Here is a 7963-nt window from a genome sequence, read left to right on the forward strand (position 1 = left end):
TGCATATTATCACATTTATTTACAACATAACACTGATCAGAAGTAAAACAACAAAACATTAGTTGATACCTCAGAGAAAATGTTCTGCCGTGTATGTATGAATTCCATTTATTATTACTGAAGACATGCGACTCCTCAGGGAAGGCAATACATTGTATAGTTATCTCCAAAACAGGGCAACATCACTACCCTACAACTATACAATCTACTACCTCACACTGCATGAGCTGTTGGACTCAGCCTCTGGATCCAAACACTGATTGGAGATTGTCTGGCCTTCAGAATCCATGTGGGGCCTGGCTGCGATGTGGATTAGGCACTTTGAGAAAGACAGTAGGTTGAATAGTTATCTCCCAGTGCGGGTGTGACCCTAAAACTATACAACCTACTACCTCAACCCATAGTGCAAACACAGCTGTTTGCCGCAGCCAAAGAAACCACTGGGGATGTTGATAATGAAGAGCCTCCGTGAGTCCAAGAGCCAGGACAAGTGTTTTCTGAATTCAAAATGGGACTGTGAAAAGAGAAAAATAGGTGGTGAGACGTTCGGTTTTATGTTAATAGATAATTTAATAACACTTGACAGTTTAAAACAGGATGTGTATTACGTAAGGTATTTATTATATTATAGTGTGCAAATAATATGTCCATAAAGTATAAATTAGTATTTTTACGTTTCTACTACTGACTCGTGTGCTTGTGGGAACCGATTTTTACGAGCTGCACAAACATGTCCATCATAATTACGATTAAAAGAAGGTATTGTTTTAGTAGAGAAACTGGCCAGTGGATTGAACTAAAATTAGCTAAAGTGTAACTTTTTTTGGTTAGAAGGTTGTTTTTTGTTCTCCAAAACAAAAACATCTGTTCGCTGTCACTCTGTTCAGCGGTCGCCTTCAGTTACTTCGAACGCTGACAGGGAAACCTAAGAAGTATAGGTCGGGGATTAAAAATGATGATTTGATAACTGATTTGAATTTGATCAACTGCTTTGCTAAGCACAAAAAACGACACAGCAATAAACCAGCCAGTAGGGCTGTGGTTCTGCTCTGGACAATAAACTGAGGGTAAACTGTAGTTTATATAGATACACGATGCAAAAATCAACACTACTGATCATTTCAGTACCATGGACAGCAGCTGGCAGAATAACACTGCTGTGCTGTGAAATAAACACCGGCCTGTCATATGAAACACCTGCTTACCACAGTGGTCCACACCGGTTAAGACGATCCGTGGACATAAACTATCATGGGGGACAAGCAGTTTAAACATCCCATGAATGTCTAAGGGCTCATACTTTGTTAATTTATGGAATGCTCTGGCTAGAAACTCATTTATTTGTAGGAACGGCCTGTATTAACTTAGCAGCAGTAAACTTGACGTACTGTACTTTACTTAACACAAAGAGAGCATCTGCTAAAAGGCGTAAAGGAACATGTATTCATACCGAATTTAAAAAAATACATTAAGAAAACAATAAACTGTTGATACTTCAAACATTTGAAACTAAGGACAATTTTATGTTTGTTTTTTCACCCCTTACTGTACCAGACTGTGATGTCAATCTGAGGTTACTAAGATTTTTGTGTATCGTTATTGGATCTTTTAAAATCGGAGAAATGTACTTTACTTTTATGGTATTTAATCTCTGGTTTGTTAAATTATAGGCAAAAAAATACAATAAATGACATAGGTCAGGTCAAACCATCATCCAGTAACCACAATGATAATGAGAGGAGATGATAGGCTTATTCTGATTCAACATGCTGGTGCTGTCTCATCGACACCAAAATCATAAGATATTAAATTTACATTAACATAAAACAAGGACCACAACTGAAGACTCAACCATTTTCGAATGGAACGTTTCCAACCTTTAAAAAAAAATTAAAATTTCAAAATTAATGATTTTCTGTGGCTGACTACTCAATTAAATATACTGAAAAGAGGGATGTCTAGCTGAAGTACTGCTTGTTCGGTTCCCTCCCCAAGGCCATGGCTAAATGGTCTGCAGTTATATAGCGTTTGTCTACCTATTGTTAGCGAAAGCGCTTCACCCATTCACACTCACACACGGATGCTGACCTATGCTCACCGGGAGCAACTAAGCTGGGGTTCAGTGTCTTGCTCAAGGACACTTCGACGTGTGAGAGACGGAGCCGAGGATCGGTGGGATCCATGGGATTGGGGGATGACTGCTCTACCTCCTGCACCCAGAATCCCATGGATCTGGCCTTAGTTACTGCATTAAGCAAGCAGCATCTCATTTCCTACAAAGTAATTTCCTCCTATTTTGATTGGTGCATGTACATAGTGATGATGTTGAAAGACTTTCCCATTCATGATTTGTTTCTTTGACTTTCCCACGTTCACTGATTTCCTCTATAGGTTATACATGAAGCTTGCGTGAGCCAGACCTACGTTTGCCCATCATTGTTTAGAATCTATATTTTATTGCATTCAAAATTAAAAACTTTGCAGCTTTGCTATTTGAAATATATACAGTTAAATTCCACTGTTTCTTTTTATTAATGACAATTTGCCAACGGATTACTCAATTAATTGTTCAGCCCCTAAAATGCCTACAAAATACTAGTGAAAATACTGAATAGAAAATAAGAGTAAGAAAACAGTGAGATGTCTTTCTTCCTACAACTGACCTTTCCGGCTCTACTTTGAGGTATGAATAAGCTCATAATTACTGTAGCAAAGTGGTCACCAACAATGCACCAGGAAGCCAAGGCCATTTAATTAAAGAAGCAAGAGAAAGGGGTCGTTTCCAGCTGCCTTGCTTCTCTCATCTTCATTGCAGTTTTTCTTCTTTCTTGAAGACCGTCTACATTTAAAACTCTTGACTCCCCCCCAACAAACAGTTTGAAAGGAAGACCCCTTTAAAACCCATGTATCTGCTCTGAGACCGATGTTGTCCCATTAAAAAAAAAAAAATGTTTTTAATTTGCAGAGCTGCAGTTTTACTTGCTTTTAACCCAGAGCTTAGACAACATTAACGTTAGTTAGGAATCTCTCAGTATCTTTCAGTCTGATATCGGGTCCGGGACCGATAACGTTACTCCTTCAAAAGGCAATGGAAGCTAGCAAGCTAGCTACTTCCAACAGGGACCCAACGTGACTGGGCATCTGCAAACTACAGCACATTATTTAGAGATTTTCACTTAAGGGAACGTCATAGCAAGTATAACAACTAAACGCACCCCTAAATGACTAAACTCGTTGCAGTGAACTCTGCTAACTACGTCAGTTAGCCACTCCTTACAACTTGCTAGCTAACCCTATCGAGTTAGCAGCTAGCTAGCAGCACGTTCCAGCATGGTGGACCAGAAATAGCAAATGTCAGATAAAAGTGCAGCAGCCGTCTCATTCTTCACAAAATGGCAACACGCTTAACTACAAAGTGTTTCAATGAATAAAGTTCAAACAATTGGATGTATATACTTTAAAAAAAACGTGTGATTAATACAGTTTACCCACCTGTCTGCCATGTCGAAATATTCCCCCACCCTCTGACTTCTTCTTCTACGTCGTGCTTGTGGTGCAGCTTACAACGACGCTAAAGGCGCGTTTCTACCCCTGCTGTTCGGAGTGTGCACTACACCACAGCAAGGTTTTAATCACAGCCAATAAATGCAGAAAGGGGCGGCTGTCGCTCAGTCGGTAATAGTCGGACCACATGCCCAGTGGCTCGATCCCTGGTCCCGGCTATATGTCGATGTGTCTCTGGGCAAAACACTGAACCCCCAACAGCCCACCCCCATCCCCAGCCATGCAGTGCCGGTTCAAGCCGGTAGAAATTGGTAGAAAACTGTACCAAATCTGATGTGGCAACCCTGAGCTCACAGGATAATGCAAAATGACAATTATATATATATATATATATATATATATATATATATATATATATATATATATATATATATATATATATATATATATATATATATATATATATATATATATATATATATATATATATATATATATATAGATTAATTAATATATATCTACAGCAAATCAAAAACCTTCCTCACTTGATTTTACTAACTATAGTTAGTAGTAGTTTTGTTAAACTAGATTTTGAAGCACAATACAAATGTGTCATCTTCTTTCCCTTTGGGCTGTTCTCTTTCAGGAGTCACCAAAGTGAATCATGTGCCTCCATCTAACTCTGTCCTCTGCATCCTCTTCTCTCACACCAACTAACTTCATGTCCTCTCTCACTAAATCTCCTCTTTGCTCTTCCTCTAGACCTCCTGCCTGGCAGCTCCAACCTCAGCATCCTTCTACCGATATATTCACAGTTTCTCCTCTGAACATGTCCAAACCACCTCAATCTGGCCTCTCTGACTTTTTCTCCAATACATCTAACTGTGTTCCTTCACCTACATGCCCATTGAAATCTGCACCAATCACCACTCTCTCACCTCTGGAGATGCTCTGCATCACTTCATCTAACTCACTCCAGAATTTCTCCTTCTCTTCTAACTCACATCCTACCTGTGGGTCATAACCACTAACAACATTGAACATCACGCCTTCAATTTCAAATTTTCAAATCTCTCTCTGCCTACGAACACACCTTCCTCCTCTCCTTCTTCAACACGATACAAATTTGTCATTCCTAATAATGTGTCATTACTAATGATTAACAACTGAAAACAGGCTGGTAGATTACAACGTGCCATTTGTCAGAAACAAATTCACACATAATGTGTGTGTCATACTGGAAAAGTACCACCACCAAACAGCAAACTGTTGTATATTATCATTAGCATAAGAATAGACTATAAAGCCTTGTGTTAGACATATATAGGAATGTTTCCTAAAAGCACAAAGGAATGATGTTAATAATAATAATAATAATAATAATATTGCCATTAAATGTATGTTACCACTGGTGCATGCTTATTGCGGAAAGGGAAACTTAACTGAGTTTCAATTTGCTTCCTATGGCTCTAGTTTGGGAAGTATATGTATATGAATATTATTAAACATCCCTCTGCCTGATTATATTTACATATCTATTCTATATTGCCTAAAACTGTTGTTGTTGATGCCATCTTGTTGCTCATGCTAGTGAGGCTCAACTAAGGTTTTACCTGGGCTTGTTAAATACAGCAGTTTGCTTCGGTTGTACTGCCTCCAAATGACATCATCTGATCATAAATGTTCTTCCTACACCAGAACCCTAGGAACCAAGCTGGGATTTGTAAGTAAATGGTCTGCAGTTATATATTGTTTTTCTACCTATTGGCACTCAAAGCTGTTAACCTGCTTCTTATTCACCCATTCGGACACACACTCATACACTGATGGGGGAGCTGCTATGAAGCTGGCCAACACTCACCAGGAGCCACTAAGTTGGGGTTCAGTATCTTTGCTCAAGGACAAGCCAGGAATTGAACCAACAACTGTGAGATTGGTGGACGACCGCTCTAATTTCCTGCTCCACAGTTGCCCCTTTAATAGGTAAAATTTTAAACCCATAAAATAATTTGTATAAAACAGATGTTTTAAATTGAATGACAGAGACATGGTTTTGGAATAAAATGAGTTTGAATTTGACACTACAATGAAAAGGGGGGGGTGGGGGGGGGTGGACGATGGGACCACTTCAAAAGTAATCTTGAGGCCATCAGATGAGCACTTTGCCCAGTTAAAGTATTGCAGTCTTGCTATTAATATCCAAATAAATATTGTACAAGTAACGAAGAAAGTGAATCAAATTTATCCACTGTATCTTAAAAAAGCTACGTTTGTAAGACACCTTGTCAGAATTTCTTTTACATTAAAAACAGTACAGACAAACATTACAGTCAATCTAAATGTCTCTTGAAATATGACAACTCACTATCATATTCTAAACTGGGGCTGTAATTGCTGCAGTGACCCTGTCTCGTCTTAAAACAAGTTAAGCAACAGATTGTGTTGCTGTGTCCTTGCTTTTAAGGCCATTCATTGTGTGTACGATCTTCTTAACTTAAGGTTGAATCCTCAGCCAGAAGACACTCAAAACGCAATACTGAAAATAAGCAGGTTGAGAAATGTTGGAGAAACACCTTTAAAGACTTCTCTTCTGAATTCGGTGTTTTCTTCCTTTCTCCTTAGGTCTTTATCTTTTTTTATTGTTCATCGGTAAAATCATTCTGACAAACGGATTCAACTCCAGGTCGTGGTGCTAGAGAGAGACTGTGAGGAGAAGCTTAAGAAAGGTTTGATCATCTAGGATGTTTCACCTGCATGATTTATTGATACAAACTGAGAGGTAATTTCAGTAAATGTTTAGCGTGGAGTTCAACAGTTGCTGGTTCGGTGCCCGACTCCTCCAAGACACTGAACCCCAACTTGATCCCGGTGAGCCAGCTGTCATATTCATACCGTCAGTGCATAGACGAACACAAGTGGGGCAGAGGGGCTGTAAACTAAATATTAATGTAATATTTATGTGTATACAGGCTGTGTCTTGGTGCTCTCCATTGTTCTTTAATAGTTTCGATACCTGGGAACCCTCACAGGCAATGTTGTACGTGTCTCTGTGTAATCATTTCACAGAGGTTGTGCAGGCTCCATGTGTCTTTTCACAGCAAGTGATGGTGGTGGTGCCATCTCCGCTGATTGTCTAACCACACAGGGAGGTGGTGCCGTTCTTGGGCGATTTGAATATGCAACAGTGTTTTGGTCTGTTTCATCTGTTCCTGCTCTGTCACTGACATTAGGAATCCTTATGGAAGACCCTGCATGTCTTCAATCTCAGAGGAGCTATCAGCTCTGAGTTGGTTGGCGGCACAGTGGCTGCACTTGGCTTTGAATCTGAAACAGCCAAATCTCTTACAATGTCCTACATTTTCCTTTTTACTGTAAATTAGTAAAAAGCATCTTTAAAGCTTCCCCTATATCTGCCTGAAATGGAACTTCTGCGGGGGCTTTAGAGGTCTCCATAGAGATGATCAGACACTGTTGGCTGGTCTCCATTGATCTCATATTTCTGACAAATGTCATCTCTGGAAAAAAGCCTTAAGGAAATGGTTCAAAAGATTGAGGGGGAAGCTTTGGAAGATGTGTATAAGACATAAATAGAAGGGGAATGATGTAACAATAAGTCTGAACCAAATTCATTTATGCCTCTGTGGTTCAGCCTCCCCCTTATTCTGTTACCCACTACCTATTCCATTCTTACAGTCACTGCACAAGTTCAGATCTTTGCATATTTTCTCATTTATAAACAGCCTTATCTCCTCATTTTGCAGGCATTGACCTCAAAACCAACTCCATCTACCACCAGGGGTCTCAAGACCCCTGACAATCCCCCCTGCACATGGCTTTGCAAGAATCTGGTTCTGCTTCAGTCACATCATCATATAGGTTTCGTGCCAAAACTGTATTAATAATGTTTATCACATTTTCTTGTGGCAAAGTCTTTTGGTGGAATTGCTTTAGTTTTGCTTTATAATGCTCCAAATGTTTTTGTTGGGTGACGGCTCTGGATTATTTTGCTACAAATGGGACTTGGCATTGTGTTGTGAAGTAGGTAGGTTTTTTTCTTAAAAACGTCATCTGAGAGCGGGAGGATACAGGGTCCATGATTTCCAAAAAGATTTTGCCAAGGGACAGTTTTCCACTTCAACTCAGTCTATTTCAAACGAACTCAGGTTCAGAGGTGGTGGTGTTTCTGGATCTTGTTCATATTTTGCCGTTTCTTAGGATATTAAAAAGTTTTCATTTGAAAGCACTAACAAACTGCTCACCAACAGTGGTTTCACAGAAAAGACTTTTCTTGGATGCTCTTTTTTTTATACCCAGTGGTACTGAATTTACCCTCATTGGTTAGCAGATGTTCCACCAGGTGCAATCTTTGGCATTACACAACTATCACAAGGGTTTTCCTTTTTGGCTCCGTTCCACTTTTTGTTGCATCACAATAGAAATTAGCAAATATTTTTGGGAA

The 7963-nt window shown here is 39.4% G+C and overlaps 1 long non-coding RNA gene across 1 annotated transcript; it reads right to left on the minus strand.

Moving 5' to 3' along the window:
- Positions 1-3567, minus strand: LOC137126955 (uncharacterized). Its single transcript, XR_010914365.1, has 2 exons — positions 3493-3567; positions 1-514 (listed from the first exon to the last, which is right to left on the minus strand). It is a non-coding gene; the product is annotated as an uncharacterized lncRNA (long non-coding RNA).
- Positions 3568-7963: the final 4396 nt, after the last annotated feature.

This window comes from Channa argus, chromosome 5 (assembly GCF_033026475.1).
Source record: "Channa argus isolate prfri chromosome 5, Channa argus male v1.0, whole genome shotgun sequence".
Lineage (NCBI taxonomy): Eukaryota > Metazoa > Chordata > Actinopteri > Anabantiformes > Channidae > Channa > Channa argus.